Source organism: Lampetra planeri, chromosome 34 (genome assembly GCF_965212315.1).
Source record: "Lampetra planeri chromosome 34, kcLamPlan1.2.h2, whole genome shotgun sequence".
Lineage (NCBI taxonomy): Eukaryota > Metazoa > Chordata > Hyperoartia > Petromyzontiformes > Petromyzontidae > Lampetra > Lampetra planeri.
The window spans coordinates 604,928-632,015 of NC_136140.1; the positions used below are offsets into that span (position 1 = coordinate 604,928).

The following is a 27,088-nucleotide window of genomic DNA, read 5'->3' on the forward strand; positions in this document are numbered from 1 at the left end:
CGACTTGGACCATCTCCCATCGTGCCGTGAGGCTCTGCCCGACTGAGGCAGCGCCAGCAGAACGTTCTGTGACACGACTTCGAGAATAGCGCAGCCAAGTAAATAAATATCACGTAGGTTTTCCTTGATTTATGTAAAGACTCGGTGAGTCTGAAAACGCTTTATAAGGAGATGTTTTGCTTTGGGATATTTGGCCGGGAACAAGTTTTGTATCGCTGGTCTTTCAGTTCCTGGAGAAACCAACACAAAAGTGGAGATGACGCTCAATAGGAAGCACAGGTGGTGCAAGGAGCCACTTGCTACACTGCCATCTCACGGTGACCTCAGAGCCCAGTTGACAGCTTGTGCAACCCTGCCCGATCCACCAACTGCACTTCCAAAGCCTCTGGAATCGAGGCTCGCTGCCACTGGTGTCAGCCTCGGTCAGCGATCGAACTTACATCGCCGGGTTTGTAGCGCAGTGCGCCAGCGGCTGCGCTCCCACCCCGCCCCACTCGCTGGATACGGTCGATAAGAGCAAGACAAAACGATTTGACCGCTGGAAGTGGCCTGCAAACTGCCGATGATGAACAGAGAGTTAGGAGCGTTTTCCCTGGAGGCGCGTGCCGCCGTAGCCGCCACAGGCAGCCTGGGAACTAGAGCGTCGCGGGACCCAGGGCGGTTGTTTTGGTTGCGGCGTCTGTGCTGGGCTGTGCTGGGCGGGGGGGGGGCTGCACCCGATGGTGGGGTGGGGGGCCGTGCTGGGTTATTCTGGGCAGGGAGTCGCCTCCCAACAGCTGGAAGTGTGACCGCACCCGGCGCTCGGGGCGATCGCCACTCCCGCCCGTGGTGATGATATTTGGGGATTAAAATCTCCGCTGTTTTTTTGCCCAAGTAGAGCCTCGCTGAGTGCCAGACAGGAGGGGTCCTGCCGATTTGAAAATCCGTCGAAGAAGCAGCCCTGGCTTCTCTCTCCTGCCCCACGACAGTGGGGACCGCTCCCGGCCGCGCTGCGACAACCACGGAGATGCCGCCGCCACACGGAAGACGCTGCGGATATTTCCTCGTAAATGGCACAGCCATCTTGAGCCAGTGCTGCTGAGATCCAGGGTTCAACTGAGTTGTTGTTGGTCTCAACACTGTTACTCGTGGCCGCACGGCGAATACATCATCAACGTGCTTGTTGGGTTAGGTGGCCGGGTCAGGGCACTAAGCTGGCACACCTCGGATGCTGGGTTCGAATCCTGTGGCTAAACCGGGTTCTGAAGTGCAGTCAGTTGATGTTCTGAACTGAATCGGCAATGACATCACTCTAAATTTGGTTCTGCGCCAAATTTGGCAAAATTCCAGTTCACTGTCACGCGACGAACATGATTACTCTCATATGCAGAGCGCGGGTGGGAAAGTGCTGCCCTGTAACTGCGTGGACCAGAATTCACTTCTCAGGGGTGGCTCTGTGATATCAACTTCTGTGGGCTGTTCTCTAACACAACGGGTCGCACCGCTCTGTGAAGCGAGCGTTCGAGAGGATTGCGAGTTTGTGACACGTTTCAGACAGCACAATCGGGACAAAATTGGTGGGGGGGAACAATCTGCTCATCACACCCGCTAGGAGGACTAAATAAACACCGTGCGTTTTATGCGCTTTGCAGGAGGATCATTAGCCAACATCCTCATCACAGATTCATGTTCGGCAGTGCTACTTGCGACCGTCTTGAGCTTGTTGACACAATCGCTGGCGACCGCCGCGTGCTGCCCGCACGCTCCCCGTGACTCGGGCCACGTGGCCTCTTGACAAGTCCCCCTGTGACGTCACCACGCGGGAGCGGCTCTCTGGCGCGATGTTGGAATGTCCCCGCTGCTCGCTGCGAGACTTCTCGAGGGGAACGTCTCCCGTCTCGAGGGGAACGTCTCCCGTCTCGAGGGGAACGTCTCCCGTCTCGAGGGGAATGTCTCCCGTCTCGAGGGGGCGACGCCGGGAGCGCACTGGGGACACAACTGGGCGGGCAGACGGCGACGAAGCAGCAACCTTCATGGGCACGCCGGGCATTGTTTCAGCCCCGATGGTCTCACCCTTGAAAACGTTACCTCGCCTGGCTGCGGGGCCGTGCACCTCAATGAGCAGCGGTGGCAACAATGCCCCTCCTCCAACCCCTCCACCCCCTCCACCCCCTCCACCACCTCGTCCGTACAGTCCTGCCAGTCGCAGGTGCACGGACCAGTCTGGCTGGCTGCAGCCAGGTGAGACAATAGCGGCAGAAGCCGCTCGCTCCGCCTGCCGCCCCACTCGGTGGTGCCTGGCGCCTCGACGCGGGGACGGCGAGCTAGCGAGCGGTCTCGGCGTTGGTGCGGCGATGGTGGCGGTGGTGGTGGTGGTGCCGGCCCGAGACGTCGTCGCGCCATGTGCACAGCGCCCCTGATCTGCTCTCGGCACGGGGCTGGCCGCTCACTCGACGCCACCATCACTGGGGGAAACTGAGAGGTGACATTTGATTGTCTTCTCTGTCCGCTGATGTCTCCCTTCTAGCACGTCGCTCTCTCTCCGTCTCCCTCCGGCCGTCTGCATGGGATTGGAGAAGTCACTCGGTGCGTGAAGTTGTCGAGGCCTCTTTGTCAGTGCGCTGGGGGATGAAGGTGTGTCCCCCCCCCCCCGTGCCGTGTTAATTGTGGAGGCGAGATTGACCATACTTCACCATGCTGGTCAGTACAAGTTGGTGAAGATCGCCACATGTCGGTTAGAAATAAAACCTGTTCTTTTATAGTACCGTTTCATGAAACGTATTAAAAAAAATGTTTTTATTTATATTTGTCTTGCTGCTCTTGTGTGTGATCGATATTCTTCAAGGAGGTGTCGTTTTTGTAGCCATCCTATACAATGTACAAACCCTTTATGATTGTCAGGCTTCTGGTGTAGTGTGTTTCTGACAATTGGTGGCTCACAAGTGGTGAAATGTTACTCACTTCTGGCTGTATTGTGAAACCAAAGAATAGGTTCTGCGGACACGTGCTGTTGACAAACACCAGCGTAACGAATGGGGCTTGCTTGGCTCCAGCTGGTGTCATTTAACTCGGGACCATGCAGTGTGTGAGTGGGCGGTGTTCAAGAAGACCCGAATTGAATGTCACCCATTGTGGTCAAGGTGGTCCTGTGTGTGTTTTTGTAATGGAAACCCAGCACCGTGTGTGTGCGTGTCAGACCGGGGCTCAATTACAACCGCAGTTCTGTCTTTCGTAGCGAAATGAAATCGCAGTGTAATAGTAATTCTAGAATCGGCTGACAATGCTGTTGTAATCATCAAAGTTCCGCGTGCTGGTCTGTGTATCTATTCGGGCATCGACAGCTCGGCAGGGTTAAGCCCGGATAGCGCCTGGATGGGCGATCACCATTAACAACAGCGACGCGAATTGGTTATCATGAGTTCAGTTTCATAGAATTTCGCGTCGAACTAGGGCACCATAGCGTCAATAGAGGGGGGGAGCATCCTTCCGTGCACGATCAGCAGTTGACCAGCATTGATTAAAGCAAGCCCCACTGATGATGAGACACCGGTTCCCGAGTTTGCTTGTCTTGAATCACTCCCACAACGCTGTGGTGTGCGGCTGATATAATAATAGGTCGCGCAATAAATACTTAATTATTTTGTTGACGTTGCTGGGGGTATGTGAAGGAGACGTGTGCTGCCTGCTTGTCCACGTTCCCGTTGGTAACGGGCAGCAGTAATGTTTTAGATGTTTTCATGCGGCCATTTGGCGCCCCGTCAACTCGCTGCATTTGCGAACCCAGCTTAACCCTCTGCGTCCATGCTTACTCAACGTTCCTTTCCCAGTTATACGTTTCGGTCCATCTCTCGATGCCTCATATCGTAGCACCCCGAGGGCAATGCCCTTAAGGCAAGCTGCAGCTTACCGGGGCAACCGTTGGCAAATCCCCGCATACGGCGCAGCGGGCAGCTGCAGCAGGAGGTGAACCTGTGCCGACCACCACCTCGGTGCTGAGCACTCTGACGACGCTTGAGCCGTCCGTGCGCAGCGCGCACCGACAAACGCCGCGGCGTGAGCGCCAGGTTCTGCCGAGAGCGGCATCGTTCCCGGCAGAGCGCGTGAGGAGTGTTGAGTGACTGATGCCAAGTAGCTTCGTGTCTGCCGGAGCACGCGTGCCTGCGACCAAGGGGCTGATAGACATCTCACTGGCGATGACAATGAAAAGGTCACGTGCTGGACATTTTAAAAACACGTGAAGATGCAGTTGTTCTTTTATCTACGCGCTGCAGGAGCGCTTTCGCGAGAACGACTTTCTACCGCTGACTCGGGATCACGTGTGGAGATGAGCATCACCCGGTATTCTTGGCTTGGCCTCGAGACGTTGACTTTTGGCCTGAGTGGAGTTTCTAGGCCTTCCTGGCAAAACTGACGATGGGTGTCATGATCGCTCGCCTGATAAAATGAAAGATGAGGGCAAGAAGAGGTCATCGCGGCCAATGCTGTTGTCATCGCTTCCTGCTGCCAGATTTCATAAGTGCCGTTGTTGTAAGTGGCTGAATGAGACGAGTAGCACTGCATTACCGAGAGCAAAAAGTCTGCTGCCGGACGAAGGCCGCGGCACGCCGTGCCTCGTGGGGGGGGGGGGGGGACACCGTTCTGATGCCGTTTCCCACCGATGTTAGCCACGACCGGGACTCAAACCCAGGTCGCCAGGTTCATAGTGCAGCGTGCTAACTGCCTTGCCACTGCTCCACCCTACTCTAGACATTTGTATAATTTTTCTACTTTGGAAAAACAACCATAATTCCGATGGCTATTACACATGGTGGCCTCTTAAGTTTGATCCGAACATCTTAGAGCCCCAGGGTCTTCCTTTTGTCGTGGCTCTGGGTGCTGCTGCGATACCTCTCGGCCACCCTCCCTCCTTCATCATCATCGTCATCATTCTGGGCTTTTGTATCGTTTCCTCTCTCCTGCCTTGGGATGTTCAGCTTCCTCTGCACGCGCGTGTAAGAGTCTTGAGATGCGCTTCTATTGAGACAGCCGCTTGTGGTTTTTTTTAAATAATCCGGTTCTCCGCCCGTGTGCTGTTTCACCGACGCGCTGAGCCGCGGGCTCCCATCGCTTATCACTGAAGCCGATCTCTATTCTTTCGAACGATATTACGTACGTAAAAACATCTATTCCGCTATTGCAAACGCCGAATTGTTAGATGCTGTACATTCAGAAGCCACGAGAGTTGTATTTTTGCCTTTGAGCTATGATTATCGTGGCATTTCAGAAATGAACTGAATGCACTTGAAGGCACTGCGTTTGGGCTATGAATAGGGGACATCTGTGCCACGCCAGTATGCTATGCTGGCAGCACATACGAACGCACGCACACATGCTGACAAACACGCCCTCCGTTGCCAAGCGGAGCCAGCAATAGAAGTCCCCGTTACGCATGCGAACATTCCTGCAGTGATTTTTGCTCCGGCAACGCAAAACATTTGAACGGAGTTTTCGCGAAATGCTTTGTGTTGACTGTGAGATCGGTCTCGCCGAGATCGGTCGCGCGCCCAGTGGTCCGTTGAGCAAGGGCCGGGAATTGTTCCTCGAGACCGGCTGTCAACTGCGACAGCTGCAGAATCTGGCAGAAGGAAGGGAGCGATAGCGAGGTCTGGTGGCGTCAATGGCTTTGCCCTTGACGTCCTCTTGATCTTGATCGCGTTGTTAAAGTGTATAAAACTCCTTAACTTTCCTACTGGGTAATAAGCGAGCACTAGCCGGTGGTGATTGAGCGTGGAGTCGCCCGAGTTGAGTTTCGACGCGCACGCTTTGCGTACGCGCTGAAGGAACCCGTGTACCCTGCTTCGTGTTGCTGTGGACATCCCCTGCCGCTCGCGTCTCGTCGCCGCCAGCGCCCCACACTCGCGCGCACGAGCAGCGGCAGTGGGACGAGGCGGCTCTGCGGCTCCCCACGGAGCGCCCCGCGGGCCGAGCGAGCCCTGCACGGCGGCGGGGCTCGAAAATAAACCTCCGTGGAATTCTCCATCGGGCTCTCGAGTGACACACTGTCTCGCTCGCTCGCTCGCTCCCTACCCCTCTCGCCTGCTCGTCTCACGAGCGACGGGGGGAGAGCGGGGGGGTTAATTTAGCCGTGAGCTTTAGAGGAGACGCCGCCGGCACTGCGCGGAGGCTCGCTGAAGAGACCGCAACGGCGCTGTGTTGGAAAGTCGCTGACGCCCAGCCTGGGGCAATGGGCAGGGGCAAGTGCAAGGTATTGTGTCTGTACACGTGTGTGCGTCTGTACACGTGTGTGTGTCTGTACACGTGTGTGTGTTTGTGTGGACACACACGGGTTCGATTGCTGCTCATGAACATCACCAAGTAGACGGTTGTGGGCTGGCAGACGGACGGACGTGGTGCCGGCCACCACCATTCCTGTACCATGCCGGACGAGCCGGGCTACCACCAACCTCACTTTGCTGCTGTGCTCTGGGAGGCGAAGTGAGAGCTCGCCTTCTGTTCAGTCTGCACCCGAGTTCAGCTTGGTGTTGCTGTGGTTTCTAGAAAATTATTTTCAATCTAAATATGTAAAGACGGCTTGGGTGGAAAATCAACCGCCAAATGTCTTGCTTCTCACTCGAGTGTGTGGTGGAAATTCCACATTGGGGCAGTCTTTCCATTGGGCAACTACTGCGATAAGTCGGCTCTATATATAATATATATCTATTTATAAGCTCATTACTGCAGTGACATTTCATATGCCCTGTATTGAGAAACCTGCTTAAGTGCTTCTTGTTTTGCAAGGTGAATTTGTTTTGCTCAACCTACGTGTGATGGCAGTCTAACATAGATAATGTGAAAGGTTCTTCTAATGTCCAAGTTATTGCAGGTCGTGACACTTTGGTAATTCTCCGTCCAGATGATCCGATGACTGTCTCATAGGAGCTGTGGCTCCGAAGTGAACGCTGCGACCGCTGCACCCGACTGCCCCGTTTAAGCAGATCCACGTAAACTTAGCCCGCTATATCCAGCCACACGTTTCGTGTGCCTATTAAAAACAACGCGAGCCTGTAAACAAACTCCGTGTGGGCCGTCATGAAGCCAGAATAGCCAGAGTCTCCCTGCTGGGAGCAAGTCTTGTTCACCAACACCATCTCCACCTCCCACCTGCGCTGCTACGGAGAGTGCAGCGCCCGGTCACGTGTGCTCCTAACTATCGGCTTGTTGCGAACCCCTTTTGAGGTTAGCATTCCCTGCTATAGGAATGTGGAACGGGGTCGCACCTCTCGCGCTCGTCCGTGCAGGGAGACGCGCCGATTGTGACGTGTAGGCGCCACGAGACTACGCACACGCACCGGGCGCGTGCGACGCTCGCGTTGGGAACGTGAGCACGTGGCTTCCTGCCCCTGAGCCCGCGTGGCCGTCTGCCCGGTCCCTGACATTCGACTCTGGGATGTCTCCCCTCCTCATCCCCTTCCCCTGCCACCACCATCACCACCGCCACCACCACCAACACCACCACCATTATCACCACCATCACCACCACCAACACCACCAACACCACCAACACCACCATCACCACCATTATCACCACTGCCACCACGGAGATCAAGGCCACCGTAGTCCAAGGCAGTGAGGCCACCACACCTCTCTCTCTTCATTTTTTTTACCACAATTTTGCTTTTGCTCCATGTTAGACACTTGGCCTCCAGGGTCCGCTCTTGACAGTCTAACCACAAAGACGATGATCCCTCGTGTGGCCTTAACGGACTTGCGCCAAAAGCTTTGAGTGAGCACCTAGGAAGGCCGGCACGACACACGAGAGGGGGTGGGTGGTCCAGCACCACGCCCCATCGCTTCACTGCACGCCGCGTGGCTGATTGCGCCGTGGATTTGGTAACTCGACGGCAGGTGAAGCTCCCTGCGGCTGGATGGTGGTGGTGAGCGAGCTCGTGGCTGCGTGGTCTCGGCAGAGTTGCCCCTTGGGGAATCTGTCAACGTCACCGGGATTTCGGAATGAGAATCTTTATCGATGCTGGAGCTATAATGCTCTCTTTCACAGATGTTCAGTAGAGTTGGACCATAGTGGGCACCATAGTAAGGCGATTTCTGACCTCTCTACGCATCGTTAGATTTGGCGTGTAAGACGCCATCGTTGCGTTGACCGCCACCTCAGAGTTGGCGGCGTTCTAAAAAATCCGGCGCTCCGCAGGCAGGGTTGGTGGCTCGCGCAGAGATTGCGTGCGGACGCCCAACCCACAGTTCTACAAGTTCGACCGTAGGTGGCAGCAGAGCAAGTCTGTTTCTGACGTTGTGAGTTGAATCCCCTCATAGGCGTGGGTTTTCTCCAAGTGATCTGGTGCCCTTCCACACGAATGCGAAAATTGCCCAAACGTCCCAAGCAGCGGGGCTCTCAGCATTTCACAACTCAAAATGTGCAGCCCTTTTGTCAGTCCACAATACCAGATGTGCAGAACACAGGTTGGTGAAGGTGTGGAGTGTAGCAGCGAAGTGCGGCAATTCATTTTGCTCCACTGTCTGCTGCCCACGGTGTAGCGCAGACCCCTGCAGCTGCCGATGAAAAGCTGGCTTGCTTAATGGCGGTCCCACATTGACCCAGTCTCCAGGCTCCAGCCTGCTGAGCTTGTGTGACGTCACGAGATCGGGCGCATTTCCGATGATTTTGGCCACGGGCCGCTGCTGTAGGAATGTGCCATTCTCACCGCTGGCTCAGGATCGCCAATGAAGGCGAGCGTTTGCCCTCTTCTCGATTGAGCAGGGAGTCACCGGGACTACGACCCCGCGAGGCTGGCACGGCTGCACAGGCACATGACCCCTGGCACAAGCACGACCTCTCACGAAGAATCCAACGGTGAACGTCTCCGTCGGCCTTCGACGTTGAGCCTGAAACTCGTTGACCAAATATTTACCGGCGGCCACCGCCACCGCTACCGCGAACAGAGGGGCCGCCGCACGCGAGAGCCGCTGGTGCAGGGGGAGGGGTGGCTGGTGCCGTGACCCCAGGCCCAGCCGATGTTTTCAGACGCTTCCCTTCCGCGCCGGTGCCTGCGCATAATGCCCCTTTGCTGGCAATGGGGGCTGAGGGGAGCGCTGGATGGAGGAGGCCCTCTTCCCGGTTAGCTCAGGGCAATGTGACCTCATTTTGTTTTGTTGATTGTCCCCCCCCTCTCTCGATTCCATTCGTGCTATCGGCGTCTTGTGGCGAGATGAAGAAATTTTGCGTTGAGAATTTGCAGCGAGCGGCGCACGACCTTGCGCTAGAAGAGCGGCTGCCGAAGAGGTTGCAAAACTGCACGCTCGTCTCTGGGCGAACGCGTCTACGTTGGCAGCCTTGAGGGAGGAAACCAGAGGTCCTGTTTGTTTGGGGACATCACCGGCGACTTCCAACAAATTGGGTCGCGTTTTTCTATACCCCGGCCGGTGGACGACAAGCAGAGTCGACCCTTGACGTGGATTTTAACTTTGCACGGGCACAGATGGAGATGGGAGCAGCCACGCGCGGCCACGCACGCGCCGTGCCTGCCCCCCGCACCTCCAATTAGCGCGGCTAGATACGTACAGTGCGAAAGAAGTTGGACATACGTACGTACCCATCCCAGTCCGTGGGGGAATGGGGATCACGGCGGGCTCGGTGTTCACGAAGCTGAGTGGCGCGAGAGATATTTATTTTGTCGCTTGCTGGTTTATCCCACCGGGTGGCGCTGTGGTTGGAGTGTTATTGAATGATTTAGAAAAAAAGATTTAGCCTTTCTGGCCTAAATACGGGTGTTAAGATGTTCAAACACAAAAATAAACACCAATTACCACACTAAATTGTGGTAAAAAAACACATGCAAATGAATATGCTTTGATAATGTATGCACTGTACTTGAAACTGATTGGCCTGTACCAGAGACCGGCTTTATTGCATTGTCTCACCGGTACTGTCGACCAAAGGCTGATAAAAGGTGAGCGGAACAAGGACAATGCACACATCAAAGCGTTCAATAGCTCGGGTTGAGCAGTTATAGCTATGACCCCCTTTTGCCTGTATCAAGATATTGAATAAAAAAAGGCTTTACCCTTTCTGCGCAATGACAGCTAACGGGCCCCATAGCTGGCAGTCAAAGTGTTGTGAGCACAGTCGTCAGGGCTCGGCTCAGCAGCGTGAAAATATCACGAGTTGAGTTTCTCTCGAGACGCTGCTGCGTCTTCAGCACCTCTGCTTTGTCGCGAGTGTGGGACGCCTCGAGCCGCTTGGGGTACTGAGCTGCAGCTCGGCCTGCTCACGCGGGCCGCAGCCGCCGCAGAGAGGAGCCCAACGTGCGCTCGTTCGTGCGGAGAGGCATTTGACTTCTGTCACTTTTAAACACACGATATGGACTCTGCTTTAAGTATATATTTGCCCTGAGCGCAGCGCACTCTACATTAAACCCAAATGCAACTTGACAGGCGAACGGTGATCACAAACGAAACCGCGTCTCCGGGGTTAAACCCAACGCTTCTTCATATATTTTTTTACGACTTCGATTACTGGGTCGGTAGCCGACTAATACGTGCCACATTCGGACGGACGTAAACCGATCGGCTCGCCGAACGTTGAGCGTCTACTCGGAGCCGTGAACGCCTGCGGGCGTTCTCCGGCTTGCGCTCTAGCAACCGTGCCAAGCGGCCCTTTTGTTCCCGCGGCCCGAATGCGGAGCGGCGCATTACGAATGTGACAACTTTGATTTGCACTTAACGGGGAATGGGTCTGGACATTCATTCACTGCACAGGGAGTGCCAATTGAGATGCAGGCCGGCACCCAATTCAATTTGACCGCTGTAATTGGCGCCATTAAAACATTAAATTAAATTAAATGCCGCGAGTCTTAATTCACTGGAGCTGCATTATGCATTGTGTGTGTGTGTGTTTATAGCTAATATCATTTCACTTGGATTTACTGTCTCAAGAGGTTAGCGTTGCAGTATTGGAGTCGACATGGTGCAGGGGATATATCAACATATGTAAGTCCTAGGGGCGAGTGCCGTTAGCGGGCACCTTAAGCCCAGAACATCACACAAAGGGGAGGTATGTAAGGCTCTGTATCAGGCTGCCTTTGTCTCCCCGGTGCTCAGGTTAACACACTGCACCAGGTGAAATGTATTGCACCAAGTCGGTGATTTCCTGCTCAAATGAGCGTTGAGAGGCAGTCTCATTGACATGCCTGAGCCAATGGTGGAAATCCTCATTCTAGCCATTGCTTATTTTGCACACACAGCTGTACTAATTTTATCGACCCCCGGAGGGATGATGGGAGTCGAATGTAAATCACAGTCAGGGTTGAAATTGCTCATCCCCTCTAGGGCAAATACAGTTGTGCAATTCCTTTGACCAGATTTTCTGGAACGTGCCCACTCTCGCCCGCTCTCGCCCGCTCTCGCCAGCTCTCGGGTGCTGAGTGGGCACTGGGCGGGTGCTGAGCGGGCACTGGGCGGGTGCTGAGCGGGCACAGTGGGCGAGAGGTTGGTTCGCCGAACTTGGATTGACGACCTCCGTGTGTACAGCAGGTGCTCCAGCTGGCTTGGGCTGTTGGTAGCAAAGGACAGGGCAGCAAAATCTTGGTTAGTACCATGCTCCTACGTCTATGCACTCCATCTTCCTCGCTGATCAGCGTGGTGAAGTATCGTCAAATTGCCCCCTCCTCCCCCTGTGATTCACACAGCGAGCGGCGGGGGTGGCCCTTGTCCAGCAGTGGATGGACAGGGCTGCGTTGACGTTAACGTGCGGAACATCGACAGTCGCCACAGGGAATGTGGAATTGCCATTCCTGGTTCAATGCCATCGACGGAGATGGGCACAACTCCATTCTCTTACTGTGTGTGCATTGTGTACCTGGTGGAGCTGGTGCGGAGTGTAAAACACCGCCACTGGGGAGACAAAGGCGGCCGGGCATGGTGCTCTCTACTCACCCCCTCGTGTGCCGTGCCAGCCTTCATAGGTGCTCGCTGACAACACTTGCCCCGAGAGCCAGTCGAGGCTATACGGGGGACCTTTATCTTTGTACGTGTATATATACGGGCACGGTAAGAAATACAACAGCAGCAGTCGATTAAAAGGAGGAATGCCCCCGCGTGTTTGGGTGCTCGGCTCTGCCAAGACAAACATCCCGGCTCGCTTCCCGCTCGCTTCCCGCTCTCACAGACGGCAGCGGTGTGTGGTGGGAGAAGTTCCCAGCGCGTGCTTTGTAACGAGAATACAAACCCCGTTTCCAGTGCGAGTAATGTAGGCCTCGTGTGTGCACACTCTACGTGTCTGTGCGTCTGTGCGTCTGTGTGTTTTGAGCTTTGCAGCGAAGGTCGAAGGGGGTGCCGCCACCACCGGCCACAGCCGGGCAGGTCGCTTCTGAAAATTAAGTTAATAGCTCATGGGGCTTTATCTGGTGAGATTTAAAAAAAATGATGGTGATTTCTTTACCATTCCTAGACTTTGCACTCCTATCGTGTTTTTGTTGTTGTTGTTGTAACGTTCTGAAAAAGAGCTTAATAGCTCATCAGATTCCTGCAGTATAAATACATTTTCCGATTGTGATTCTGGACATTCCTGATGCTGACGGTGGGGGCCAGTCTCTTCATAGATCAACTACTCTTGCTAAATGCCTGAAGAATACCGAGTGGCTGAAGCGGGAATCGAACCGCCGTCTCCGTGCAGACTGCCTCGGCGGCGGGTGCCATGCGACCCCTCGTCGAGGTTGGCGGGCGTGAGTCGGAGAGAGCCCCCGTGGATCGTTCTCTCTCTCGGGCTATTTTTGAAAGCGCCGCGCTAGAAACGTGTGTGCTTTGTCAGCGGCGTGCGCGGCAGCAGCACCACGCCGTATTTTAGCCGTAATGACCCGTGCCGTCTCAGGAATGGAGGTGCCGGCATGAGGCGGTTTCCGGCGCTTGGGAGAGTCGCTCCCTCGCACGGGGAGCTGTTTGTTAGCGGCCGCTCTTCTGCTTCGGCGGGCTCGCGAACGCGTCGTATTTTCTCAACAAACGATGAATAACAAAGAGGCGGCAGGGTGTTGTGGACCAGTCTCCTTGGGGCACAGCCTGTTCTAACAGGCAATCTCCCATGCAGGGTGTGGACCTATAGCGACTACCCCAGGCACACCCTGCTAAGTACAAGCCTGATGGCAATTAAGATACAAGTTACTGATCATGCTCCGTTTGTATGGCTGTGGTAATGACGATTGTTAGCCAGCCCCATGGAGCTGTTGGTCGTATGCCCAACTCGCGGAAGGTTGCGAGTTCATTTCAGGGCTCGGGATTGACTCAACCCATCATCTCTCTGGCGTGGGATAGAGCGAGTACCACTTTGTCATAAGTAAACAGTGGTCGTTCTTCGGCCATTTGTGTGCCGGTGTCAGGGTCCAAATTAGCCAAATTCAAAGCTTCCCCCACTGATACAGCAGCAATCATCGCGTTTACTGGGAGACTCACGCCCCAGGTCGCTCTTGCAAAGTCTCTGGCATGGTCTCTTGAGTTCTCACCTGGTTACGGCAAATACACTTGAAACTTGCCTCCTGGTGGTGGAAGGCAAAGGTCAACTTCTGATATAAGCACAGCTGTCCTTGCCGCCAAGAGGTGTGCTCATATCCAGCTTCTGCCGTGTTGTTTTTCGGGAGGCTGGTGCATGGACACGTTGGGACATTTTTGCTTTTCTAGTTTGTTTTGAATGCGAGTAAGTCCTCCCGTATGGGGGGAAACGCTGACATTGCGCACAGGTCGCCTGTCCGGTATCTGCTTGCTCCACCGCTCCTTGCAGGCAGGATGGGTTTTTTGTTTTTGCGCGGTTCTTGGCGGCCAGGTGGACGCAGACACATCGAGTCGGCGGGGCTGCAGCGTGGATTTGAAGCTCGGATCCCAGCGGTCCTCGCTCAGTGCTCCGACGTGGCCATCATCGCGAGCTTCCCGAGACATGCCAGCGGCTGGTTAGATCCGCGAGCTGATAAGTGGCGTTGGGTCGTTGGTACGAAATTCTTTTTCCACGCTGCGACTTTCTTAGAGGTTATTTTCTTTCTGGTATTTTAAGTCTGCGCTTCCGTTGTGTGTTTATCGTTGCATACCGTGGTTGGGGTGGGGGGGCCTTTGCTGTTTTGATTTTTTTTGCGTCTCAATCGGAGCTCTCGTTACAACTCTGTCTCATGGAATGTGCCAAATTCCAAGATTGAAAGTTTTTTTTAAATGCTCCCATTTAATGATGCAATGCACACTGGATTCATTCAAGAAACTGTCCTGCGATCTGTGTTACCTGACAGATTCGAAGCTTGAATCTGCCAGCTCCTCAGTGCATCGCGAGGTCAAGAGGTCATGCGGCCAATGCTACGGATGCCACCACGCCTCGTCTGTCATCCCTTCCTTCCGTCAGATCCCACAGCTGTCGCACAACACCGGACTCGGAGAATCGGATCCCACGGTGTCCCTCTCTCTTGCTTTCAGCCTTCCCCTTGGCTGCTGTGATCTCTGGGTGCCACTCCAATGTTTGTCTCAGTAACTGGCCTCCTTTATCCTGTACATGAGTTCCAACCATTGCAACCTTTCCTTTCTGTTCACATCGATGCATGCCTTTAAGCCTCTTTCTGCAGTAACTTGTTAAGTAAATACGCAGTAAACTTGAGTGTTTTTGTCCGGTGTCATCGGTGACTGGGCTGAGCCGTTCCAGCACACACAGTTCAGTTTGCGGCGAGCCGAACCTGCATTTGAACCATTGCCCTGAAACCGTCCCGGTTGAGTTCGGTGACCCTCGAACCTCCAACTGCAAACATCTTTTGTAAATCTCAACGGTATAGATCGCAATGACATCATCGAGATTACATCACGGTGCGTTAAACAGGACATTCCATTCGAGCAATCGTTGTCCGCACCATCCGTGCTTGGAAGGATTTAAAAGCAGCGCAAGACCGTAAACTTTACCACCTCTGCCGTTGACGTTGGGTTTTGTAACAGAAAGCGGCCGTGTCACTCGGACCTCAGATCGCTCCCCTGTCTCCCAATCCGCTCTGAGATCGACTACAAGATTACCCTCGTCCTCTTCAACCTCCTCCGTGGAATCGCTTGTACCTGCCTCTCGCATCTCTCTTCTCGCCCCACTCCCCTCGACGTGCCCCTCGACCATCCTGGGTCGGAGGTCTCCTGCCATTCCCCAGGGGCCTGAAACCTGAAGCCTCCCTCCGCCGCACCGTCCGCACTCATCACTCGCGGCTCAAAGCTTTCCTCTTCTTAGCACTCCTGCCAATGTAGCCACTAAATTAGTTTTTGCTTTTGAAAGTATCCGGAATTCTGCACAAATTAGAACTCATTTCCATTCCACGTCCCGCACATTTTTTGTTATTCAGAGACAGCATTGACCTTGCAGTGCGTTTTGCCTAGGAGTGTTTTTTTACCGAACTGTTGGCTTAACTTAATTGTTGGAGGCTGGGATTCGAACAAAGGCTTTGAGCAGTGTTGGGTCAAGCGCTCCGACAGGGACATTATTTACACTTTGACCACAACTTGTTCACAATGGTTAATGGAAGCCTGCGGCTGTTACTTGCGGTTTGTGAAAACATAGAAATGCCGTTGGCCGTGAAGTTTAAACATTACGTCCTGACTAAATATGTGGGAGCGATTTGGGAAATGCCAAAACTACGTGGCACAGAGCCAGGCGGCTGCGTCAAATATTGGGAACGGCAAAAGGCGAATGCTCGCCGCCATTCACAATCTCAAAAATCCAAATCCAAAACGAGCAACGGGGCGACGATTGTGTCTGTCGGCGACCCCGCGCCCGCGTTGGGAATGCCACGTTTCCACGGTGGGGGCCCAATGAGGACAAACTACCGTTGACTCCCAACAAAGTGGTGCACGTTTTATCTATACCAGAAAGGTGATGGGCTGGGTGATCCTGACCCAAATTTGACACACAGTGATGTTACAACTACGAGTGGTGCACTCTACCGGATTACACACGCAGACACATACACACACACGCACGCACGTGTTCACGTGTGTACACGTGTGTACACACGTGAACACGCACGCACCTACACACAGCTATGCGTGTGTACGCACAGATGTACAGTGCACAGCGTTAAAAAAGCTCAAGTGTCTCCGTGCTGAGACGCGTGATGGGGCGGCACTCGCCATTGTTGAACTTTCCACGTTTCTATGGGGGGAGGCGGATACATCCAGAGGATCGCCACTGATTACCGATTGAAATTCGCAATGTAAACTCGATGTTTAAACATCAGCAGCAGTCGGTAATAATTACCGGGTGGTATGTGTGTACGTTGTGGCCCGCCCTGTTGGTATGTACAGTTGCTCTGCGTATTTTTCCCGGTGGAGTGCTGCGGGGGTCACTGGGCCGGATACAAACCGCCCTGAGTTTGAGTTTGAAAGCGAAGCGGTCGATCGACGCCGAACAACTTTAGAACATAGAACCCGACTTGCCGGTGTCGTTGCTGCCGTTGTAATGCGGCTGGGTGGTTTCTGTGGTTCCGAGAACTGTCATTCACGAAGTCGCACGTTCATATCCTTCACGTGAGTTCTGGTTTTATCATCGTCCCTCCAGGTGCAGGTGCAATAAAATGGTACCAACTTATCTGGGAAGTCGGCAGCGGGGCAGGCTGTGGGTCGACTGGCTCCGGACCACTGCTTCAGTACCAGCAAGATGACCGCCGATTGTATACTTTACTCATTTGAGCAACGCTTTGAGTCCGGCTTTTCCAAACAGTTATATTTTACAATCATAAAATGTGTTTTTTAAGCGTTTGCAAGTTGCGATGAAAATTTATTTTTAATTACAAAACTGGCAGATAATTAATTTGCTAATTGTTAAACATGACGTAAATTCCAGTGTTTTGTTAAGCCGCTGAGTTGTGTTGTCTATTGGAAGGCACGGCGTAAACAACTTGGGTCAAAATGTGCCACGTTCGAAAAATTACCCGCACATTACAAAAACTACATTTAGAAGATATCCACGCATCGTTGTCCGACTGGGGAAACTGGGCAGGACTCATCATGCTGTGGCTTGATGAGAACGAGAGGCTGTTTCTGCATCGTCTACCTACGGGGCGAAAGTAAATGACAGTCACGTCATGCCCCTTACTCTGTGAAATACATTTACGATGATGATGATTACTATTTCCAATCATTACGCTTGTCGACCCAGGAATACCTCGCTGAGTCTCGAGACTTTGTTGCAGGAGGGTCCTGCCCCGCTGCCAAAATTACTTGGACTGTCTTGGAAATTAAATGTCAAAGTTTTTACGGTGGCCGTATAGACGGCCCCTGATTGGCTCGATGGGAGAGACGCTTCCTCGCCGGGCCCCGCTCCTCGGCGAACGCCGTCCACTCTGCGCCGCACTCTTTGATGCAGCTCTGTTTATAAGGTCACGACCCAGGCCTTCCTGAATTCCTCTGGCCTGGCAAAATGAAACAACGCATTGGGTTTGTCGAAGCCACACGTCGGGCGTCAGTCAGCGATGCTCTCCTGCTCTTGCGGGTCGCTTCTTCGTCTGAAGGGTTCCTATGAGGTTGTTCCCATAGCGACCATCAATGCAGAGCTATTGCTGGCAGCCTGCCCATCCCCCCCGCCATGGGAATGTGGAATTTCCAACACTCTATTTGAGTCATCGACACCTATGCGCTGGATATGCTGACCCCTTCCACAGGAACTTCGCATTCCTGCCGTCCACTCAGAACCACACTTTCACAAACGGCTCATTTGTGTGCACGCTCATTATGCCATGGGCTGTTTGCTGTCCGCTCTCCAGCAATCTGTGTGCTTTGCTAATTTCGTGCAGAAATTGAGCGTCTGAAGCGGGGAGTTGAACCACTTGCTCGGTGTGGAGAGACTCGGTGGCCGGTGCTCTAACCACATGGACTCGCTCGGCCGTGTTGGCTTTGCGCTGGAGCAAGGTGCCCGTTAGCTGGTGAACACGAAGCCTTGGCATCGGTGGGAACGCTTTTTGTCCCCCAGCCCTCTGCCGAGTTGGCCAGGCCCTTGTGTTGATCTTTCCACTCGACGTTGCCCACAATGCGGCGGTGCTAAAACAAAAATAGATGACGTGCGCTCGCTAAACGACGCGCTTTAGTTATGGAGAGGCCTGGCGGGAAGTTGCCAACAATGCGAGGTGGCACACGTTACGTTAAATAATGCTTTGGATCGCTGGGAGTCAAAAGTGTGGCCCTGCTCTAGCGAGCGCGGGGGGGGGGGTGCTCATCCTCGTCAACGTGGGTGGAGCGGTGGCGCAGTGTCGGTGCTGCACTACAAACAGGCGAGCCGAGTTCGATTCCCGCTTACGGCCAACATTGCTGACGAATATCTGAACCGGGTCTGGGGCTCCCGTAGGTCGACTCAGCCTTAAATTAGTACCTGGTGCATTGTGTAACACATCAGCACCGGGGAGACAAAGGCGACCCACCCCCTCGTGTCACGTGCCAGCCTTCTTAGGTGCTGCTCGCGCTCAGCACTTGCCCCAACAGTCTGCTAAGGCTACACGGGTGTAGATCTTTGGAAATTTCACATTCCTTTGGTGTAGGCCAGGCTCGCCATAAGATGACCACTCGCCAAAGGAAGATGCGACCCATCAGAGCTTTGGCAGTGGAGCGATGTCACGAGGGGGCTGTGCGGCGTGTCTGCCCTTGATCTGCGTGTGGGGCACGCAGCCTCGGAACGACCATATTCTTCCTAGATTTGAAGCTTTCGTGACTGCAAGGATTCATACTCTTAGGTTTCGGTAAAGTCACGTCGGTAAAAATTAATTTTTTATTATTATTTATTTTTACCTACGTGACTTTACCGAAAAAAACCTAAGAGTACGCCCATATTCTCTCGGTGTTTGGGTTGCGCCCACCGTGAAAGAGCAGTTGGTGTGCCGGGTGAGGACGGGGCGCTGCTAATCTCCGGCGGCAGTCACAAGCCAAGTGGGAGAAGTTCCACAATCCCATGATGGGCCGGGGGGGGGGTCCAGTTCTCATCCATAACACAACCGCTTCAGGATTCCCAGAAAGTCGTTAGAATTAACGTAACGTGGTTTGGACTTTCATGGCACCCACAGTAATTGAATATCTGCCACAAACCCTACACTACTTTGGAATGTGTGGGTTCATTTGAGGGAAATGCAGTTATGTACAGCAATAATTGTGGGAGGCAGTGCAATTGGAAAGTTATGTTCTGATGTGGCCGGGTTGCTCCGAGGGCTCGTAATGACTGCATTGGAGCACGGGGTCGGCGCTGGAGCTGGCCTATTCTAATGATACCTTACCTGGAATCGCAAATCCATTCTGAGAATTCAATATGATTCCTAATGGGATCGGAATTGTGAAACCATTGGGGGGGGGGGGGGGCAGGAGATTCAGGAAAGAAGAGAGGGCAGGTGGGGGCCTAGCCAGCCAGGCAGACACAGACGCGTACTCGTGTTCACGTAAACGTAGAGGCGCGGCCTGCAATGGCTCGCTCACGCAACTGCTGGCGGGTAGACCTCCACTAGAGGGAGCTCTAGGGGAGCCCCTCTGGAGAGGGTATTTGGTCTACTCTTCCACGTTGGCCTGATATATTGTAAGAGGGTGGAGTACCCACACATTACCCCACCGCACGCGACCTGCCGAACAACGGCCTGCGGTTGTGTGCCCGGTTCTACTGCAGGGTGGATAGAGACGGGAAAGGGCGTTTAAAGAAACCTGCATCGTTGGCCATGATAATAATAATAACACCCTCGGTTGTCTGCAATTAGCACGAGGCCTCAAAGTGCTTTCCATAGATCTCAAGTTGTGGAGGAAGCCTCTAAAATCAGGTGAGCCTCAGGACGCCGTTTTACAAAGTGTATTACTCGGATTCAACTGCCGTGCCCGCAGATCGAACCGGCGACCTCCGGAGGTCCAGTGCGCTGACACCACGAGCAGTGTGTGCCGATGTCAACGTGCGAATCGAGTGCCACTTTGGGGATGGTCAATGGTGGTTTTTCCTCTGGGAGACGCTGGCCCCTGGCATAATAATGTTGAATTTCCACCAGTGGCTCCGACATGCCAGCGGGTATTATCGCCACCTCACTCTCGTCGGAGCAAGCGAGATGCCGACGTCGTGAGAGGTAAACGTTGACGTCCTCCCCGGCGCGAGTGTGAACGTGTCCGCTTGCTCGCCTTTGCTGGACGATCACCCCTGAGCCATGTGTTTTGCAACACAGAGCAGTAAATTGAAATAACGGAGTGAATGAGTGATGGGGACATTTGCCAAAATGTCTCTGTTTCTTGCCAACTGTGGCTCGGTGCAGAATGTACACTGCACTAGAGCTTGATGGCATGCGCAGGTGTGTTCATCATTACTTTGGCGCAATGCGGCGGGTGCTGCAGCATTGGCCTTTCCAAAGCAGTGTCCCAATACTCTGAAGCCAGAGGGGTTCATTATACAATTGTTTTTGAAATATTATTCTATCAGTTCTAAGTAGGCTGGGTATAGCAGTCCATACCTGTGTGTGTGCTGGTGCAGTGATTAGCGCTCTAGGCTACGAGTTCGATTCCTGCTCACGATAAGAGTGGCGAACATCTGAACCGGTCCTTGGTTCAGATGAGTACCCGGTGCAGTGTGTAAACATCGGCACTGGCAAGACGGGGGCGGGCAGCGTGATGCTGGCCACCCACCCCCTCGTGTGCTGTGCCGGCATTAACAGGAGCTCGCTAACAGCGCTTGCCCCCAATACTCTTTGTGTTTTCATTGATTGTGAAAGTGCGTGAACCCATATCCCTGCTAATCTGATATGGTTTGAAGCGGCAGCGTTGCCATCGACACGAGCCGTGGTGCGTAACGATCGGCCCAGGAAGCGAATCACAATGGCCCAGTGCTGTGCCTGGAGCCGCTCCGACTGGGCATTGGGCAGGGCTGGTTCAAGTGGCTGCAGCTCAGTCGGCCCGGCCAACGCTCGCAACGTTACGCCGAGGTCAGGAGGTCATTACGGCCGACGTATTGATGCCACAATACCAGTGCTGTGCAGGATGCCTCGGCCGTTCCAATGGTGACTGGAGCTATGCAGTTTTAAATCTCGATTGAAAACTAATTTCTTGAAAACTGCTTTTTGTGCTTAGTTTGTTGTCCTTCCCCAGCACCTCCGATTAGCACGGTTGTCTACGCACAGTGCGAAAGGAGTTCAACTCGCACACACAACCACTAGGGACCACTCCCGCAGTCTCATCACCACCGCCACCAGCGGCTGGAGGCCTTCTCCTCGGTCACCGCGCTGAGGGTGCCACCCCAACGGCCGCCTCGGTGACCTAGGCTCCTCCACCCTGCACGTGTCCCACCTCAAGCCACCACTTTGTCCTTGTGATGTCCTCATCTGAACTTGTGAAGTTGTTCACCCTATCCTGCAGTGGAATGCATTGCATTCATTTCTTTATTCAGAGGCAACAAGTTTCTTTACGACAGTATTTCATATTCGTGTACTTTATTTACCCATTAAAAGCCTCCCCTGATTTTTTTATGATTCTGCTGAATTTGGATGTTTAGCCATTTCCTATTTAGTAAGTGTGTTTCTATTTGTATCAGAGTAGAAACCGGAGTGACTGGAGAAGAGCCAGGTGGGCAAGGCGATACCTCGTAAATTGGTGTCCATGGGTCCATGGCTTACTTGCTGTGCTACCTTTTAAGGCTCAACAGAAGGTTAATATCCAGCCATAGTTAACCTCATTTACAGGTGGTATCTGAACCGGTCCTGGGTCTCCTTTCAACTGGAGACTTGCAGTGTCAAAGGGTTATAGGTGAAATGAAGGATGCCACCAATTTGACTCTGCTTTAATTGAATATCTTCTGTGGTGTGTAAACATCAGCATTGGGGACACAAGGTGGCCGGACGTGATGCTGGGCACCTATCCCCTGGTGTGCCATGCCAGCCTTAATAGGTGTTCGCTAACAGCACTTGCACCAACAGCCCGTCAGCAGTCTCTGCGGGTACATGCGTGTGATTGTGTGAGTGTGTGTGCGTACGTTCGTGTTCATACTTGTGTTTGTGGTGTGTGTGCGTGTCTGTGCGTGTCTGTGCGTGTGCCTGTGTGTGCGTGTTCGTGAGTGTGTCTGTGTGTGCGTGTCTGTGCGTGTGCGTGTCTGTGCGTGTGCCTGTGTGTGTGTGAGTGTGTCTGTGCGTGCGTGTCCGTGAGTGTGCGTGTCCGTGTGCGTGTCCGTGAGTGTGCCTGTGAGTGTGCCTGTGCGTGTGCGTGCGTATGCCTGTGCGTGCGTGTGCGTGTCCATGAGTGTGCCTGTGCGTGCGTGTGCGTGAGTGTGTCTGTGCGTGCGTGTCCGTGAGTGTGCCTGTGTAGGAGTTTACGATCGGTTATGTGCCTGTTCCCGGTTGAAGGTTTTATTTATTCTGCATTTACGCTTAGCTGCGTGCACAATTCACGGTCTGCCTCATGCACGTGCGTTTTATTGCGAGCTCTGTTATTAAAGTCCGCGCGTTCCTCGGGCACTGCAGCTGACTGGCCCCCCACTCCCCACTCTGTATCTCACAGCCCCCCCCCATACCCCGGCTCTCTCCTGTGGTCGTGTCTGGATACTATCACTTGAGCACAGCCTCACAGATGACACAAGGCCACGGCACACAATGTAGTTTATCTCACAGTGAGACACCACAACCGTCTATTATAGACACACTATTATAATAATACGAATTGTATACAAGACAAAGATCCCCGCCCCCCGCCCTCCCCAGAGCCTCAACAGATTGTTGGGGCAAGTGTTGTTCACGAGCAGCGATGAAGGCCGGCAAGGCACACGAGGGGTGGGTGTTGCTAGCACCACGCCCGACCACTTCCTATGGCTTTTGTTTACACACCGAACCTCCGATTAACATGGTTGGCTTGGTACGGTGCGAAATAAGTTCAACATACATATTCGTATAAGGCTGTGTCTGCTGTTTCGACCTCGGGGAAGCCCATGTATTCATATATTCGTCACTGATGTTGGCTGTGAGCGGGGAATCGTACTCGATTCGATGGGTTCGTAGCGCTGCGTGCTAACCGCCACGCTACCGTTGCCCACACGAACACAGCACCTTGTATGAGTTTACCTGTACGAGCATGTATGTATGTTGAGCTTCTTTCGCACCAACTAGCCAACGATGCTAATCAGAGGTGCGGGGGAAGGCCAACAAACTAAGGCGTTAAAACAGGTGTCGAGCAAATGACGCTGAGATGTTGGTGGTTTGGCCACATTTGTAATTGCAGCTTAAATGAGAACCCAGAGTGGAAGCATCTTGAACACTCCTGGCATTCGCGACAGTCTTGCAGCCCAACGCTCTTCTGAAGTCACTGCACTGGTTAATGCACCGGCAGTATTAACCAGGGCGGGTGCTAGGCCCGAACCGCGAATATTCGGCAGCAAGGGGTCAAAAGGCACTGCCGCTTGGCCAAGGCCAAGGGCTTGCCAGGAGCCTGCTGCTCGGGCGTGTTGGGTCTGAGCTAGCGGCACGGCCGGAACGACGCACACCTGGCGGCCACTGGGCGCCCCGCAGTGCAAATGTTAACCACATCGCTATGCAAGATGCTCGTTTCAGGCTAAGTCAACCTAAAAGACGTCCGAGCCGGATTCAAGTGCCACTGTTGTTGCGTGTGCGCCGTGGTCAGCATTGGAAGCGAGGTGCGGGACGAGGCTGGGAGATTCTAGTTGTGGAGTCCGCGTTTCAGCAGTGAGCCGATGATGTCAGCCTGGTCACCAATGGTTACACAAAAAATACACAATATTGAATTTGCGTGTGATTTTTACCCAATTTATTGCAGCTCTACAATGTGCCATTGCCAGCCTTGAGGCAATATGAGATATTTAACTTGTATTTATAATGGCAGCGATCAAATATCTCCAGAGGATAAGAACTCTATAATACCCACAAAGTGGTGTTCTTGTTTAGGAGCCCCCTGGAATGATGGGTCAAGTTAAACCACCGACATTACAGTTTGAGGTCTCGACCTTCGAATCCCACCATTCAAGGCACGGCTCTATCTGACCTGATCATACAATAGCATATTAGTATTACCACGACTACTATTCATTGTAAACCCACTATGTACCAACACAGAAATGAAAGGTGCAATATTTCCATCGTGCCAAAGAAAAAAGTAAAATCCCCTGGAGTTGGGAGCGGCATGGGTTTATCGCGCACGCCACTTCCAAGCGCGAACAAAGGTGCTCGTTATAGCGAAGCCGCCTCCTCCTCCTCCTCCTCGCCGCACTCACGCCTGGCGCGCTGCCCTTCTGCGGCCCTCCCTGGAGGGTATCGCCGTTGGGCTGGGGGGGGGGAGGTGGTCACTGCAATCGGGGCCCGAAGGACTTTTGAGCTGGAAATGTGTAAATGGTGCCGAGCCCTGCGTGGGCCCCGCGGGGTGGGTGGGTCGCCACCACGGCTGGAAATCGACGTCGTCGAGAGGCCTCGGCGCGCGTTGCAAACGCAAACCTCCGCCCCCCCCCCCAAAAAAAATCTCTCTTCGCCTTCGTCACGTACCCTGCCCAGCAAGAGAAGAGTCTGTCCCGACATAGCCGGGGGGTTCCTGGCTCGTGGCTCTCCACCACCACCGCGTTACGAGTCGAAGTCGCGGTCGGGCATCGACTCGGCTCGTCGTCCTTGCGGTGTTGGCAAATCGAGTGCCGCTTTGCGGGCGGCGCCCTTCCGGCGCGGAGACACCGGCGCGGCGTTGCGCCGCTGGCAGCCGGGCCAAGTTGAGCGCCACCGCCACGTTTACTGAAGCTGGGAGTCAACTCCGACTCCAGCGTGGCGTGGATCCGTCGGGCGAGTGACGGCCGCTTCCCGTGGACGGAGGCTGAGCAGAGGGGAGGAGGGAGCCACTGATTGAGGCATTATCTGTCCCCCTGACAAAGACCCCAGGCTTTGAACTCAGGGTTGCTGGTTCGTCACCTAAACACAAGCATAATGTGATGTCGACTCAGGAACTCACAGACTCGGGCTTAGTGCCGTGACATGGATATCATCCTCGAGAGAAAGACGTCGCGTGACAAGGAGGGAAGAACGCATGGCCTCATTTACTCTGGTTCATTGCAACCACGTTAGCTCCTTGATGAAGAGCTACCACACCACTGGACTTCAACCCAGGGCATCACAGGTGCAGGTCCCATGACCTAACTCTGGGTAACAGCTACATGATAGGGACACCTGTCACCTGGGATTGAACCCTGGAGCTCGTAACGCAGGCACCGGTCCTCTTGTGAGAAAATCCGGGTGTAGGACTTTAAACCAGGGGCTTGGAGGTTCTGGCTCAACGACCGTGTCACAAACACAGGGAGGGGGGGTCCCCTCATCCCAATGCAGAGAGCCAGTGCCCATAGGCTACCTCGTGGCAGATCTGAGTATTTACTCTCCAAACCGGCTCGGGCAGCTGCATGCAGTTGGTGTGTTTGCACCGCGCGTGTTTACAGACGTGCGCCTGTCTGAGCCGGAGCCGTCTCCCAGCTCAGCGCATGGTCGCCTGGCTCTCCCTCCACTATGTATGTCGGTCGAACTTCTTCCGCACCGTACGTGCTAATCGGAGGTGCGGGGGACAACGAGACGCTCGCTGCTTTTAGCTTTACAACACAGGACAAGTGGTGAATCTAGCGTGGTGTTCTGCCGCCCCGTCCGCTCGCCGGCGCCCGGCTGCCCGCCGCGTGGCCGGGCACACGTCCACGGTTAGTGGCGAGTCGAGCGATCGCACCCCAGAGCTGCCCGCGTGGATTCCAGCTGCAGTCGCTCGCCAGCTGCTGCGTGAAATGTAAAAAGTCGGCGCTGGCGGAGCCGAGTGCCGCTCGTTGTCGAAGTTAGCGGTTCATTTCCGGTGGTCGCCCTGGTTAATACCAAAGGTGTATTAACCAGACAAGGACACGCCGTCTGCTGCGGAATGGATGTTAAAGATCCTGTGGTGTTATTCGGAAAAGAGGAAGCCATTGCGTGCTGGTGTTCTGGTCCAACTTTGAAAATAAATACTCGCAAATGATTTAATTGAGTAAAATCCCAGAGCAGCATGCCCCCAACTGACAGGCAAGATCCGTCGAGTGTAACACAGCAGCGCCATCGTAAATAATGAAGCAAATGCATTTGTTTTGGTGACTAATGATTTATCAACAAAGTGAATTAAATCTGCTGTTACACTAATGTTGCATGCATAGCCTCATCGGCTTAAGAATCCGTTGTTTTCAAAGTGTACAATTCACACAAAGATGATAAGTGTTTATATCTCTATTTCTAGGTAAACGAATGACAAACTAAACTATATAGAACTCACAAGACAGACGATACAAGTTAGGCATTACAAACAAGCCAACTAAATCGTTGATGTTTGACTTAATTGGCTTTTCCCAATGGTGCCAATTCACCCACTCGTGGTCATCCTATGTAGGCACAAATCCTGGCATGAAAACGTGGAATGGCCCGGTTCAAGGCTGCCATAGTAGATGACCACTGATCTGCGCTTGTTTGAGTGGGGGAGACGATTTGAATTCTTATCAGAAATCTAAAAAAACCTCAAGACATATTTACACAACCCATCGCCCCTATTAATCCGGTGATAATCTCACGGGATTGATTGTACAGTGGTAAAACGGCCAATTGTGTCAACACATAATTTGGACTCTATTCCCGATTATCAGCGTGGGCGACAGATGTGCCTGCGTGTATGGGGGGGACAGGTGGCCTGCGTTGGGACTTAAGTGGCAGCCCAGGGCTGAGCTGGCCTATAACACAATGGGGCTACGCCGGAGGCCTCCGGGGCACGGGGATGGCACTCGGCACGGACTTCTGAGTTTGCGCTTTGGACCACAGCATCGGGGGGGGGGGGGGGGTGGGGTACCGCTTTGTGGGAAGCCCGCAGTGGTTACGTGAAGAATTGGACCCAGCCATAGCAATGTGGAATTTCCACCGCTGGCGTTTCAACGCAGATGGAGATGAGAAACCAGCCAAAGTTTTTTTTATTTTGAGCAGGGAAGAAAATGACAGCTCGTTAACATTGCCATAGGGGGACCACATCAGTCCACTGTGCTTGTAGGGTCAATAAAATGAGTTCCACTTTGTGGCAGGCCGACAGCGGCCCGGGCCTTAGGAATTTGGAATTCACACCACTGGCTCCGGGCTGCTGTTGGACTGATGTTTTTCTGTCATCGAGAGCTGGA

General features: G+C 53.6%; 1 protein-coding gene across 1 annotated transcript in view; it reads left to right on the forward strand.

The window, feature by feature from the left end:
- The first annotated feature begins 2,204 nt into the window (after nucleotides 1–2,204).
- LOC144730013 (FERM domain-containing protein 4A-like) overlaps nucleotides 2,205–27,088 on the forward strand; it is a 116,629-nt gene continuing 91,745 nt past the window's right edge. The window contains exon 1 of the mRNA XM_078610455.1: nucleotides 2,205–2,461. The gene's annotated coding sequence lies outside the window, so the exon portion shown is untranslated. The remainder of the gene's footprint in view (nucleotides 2,462–27,088) is intronic.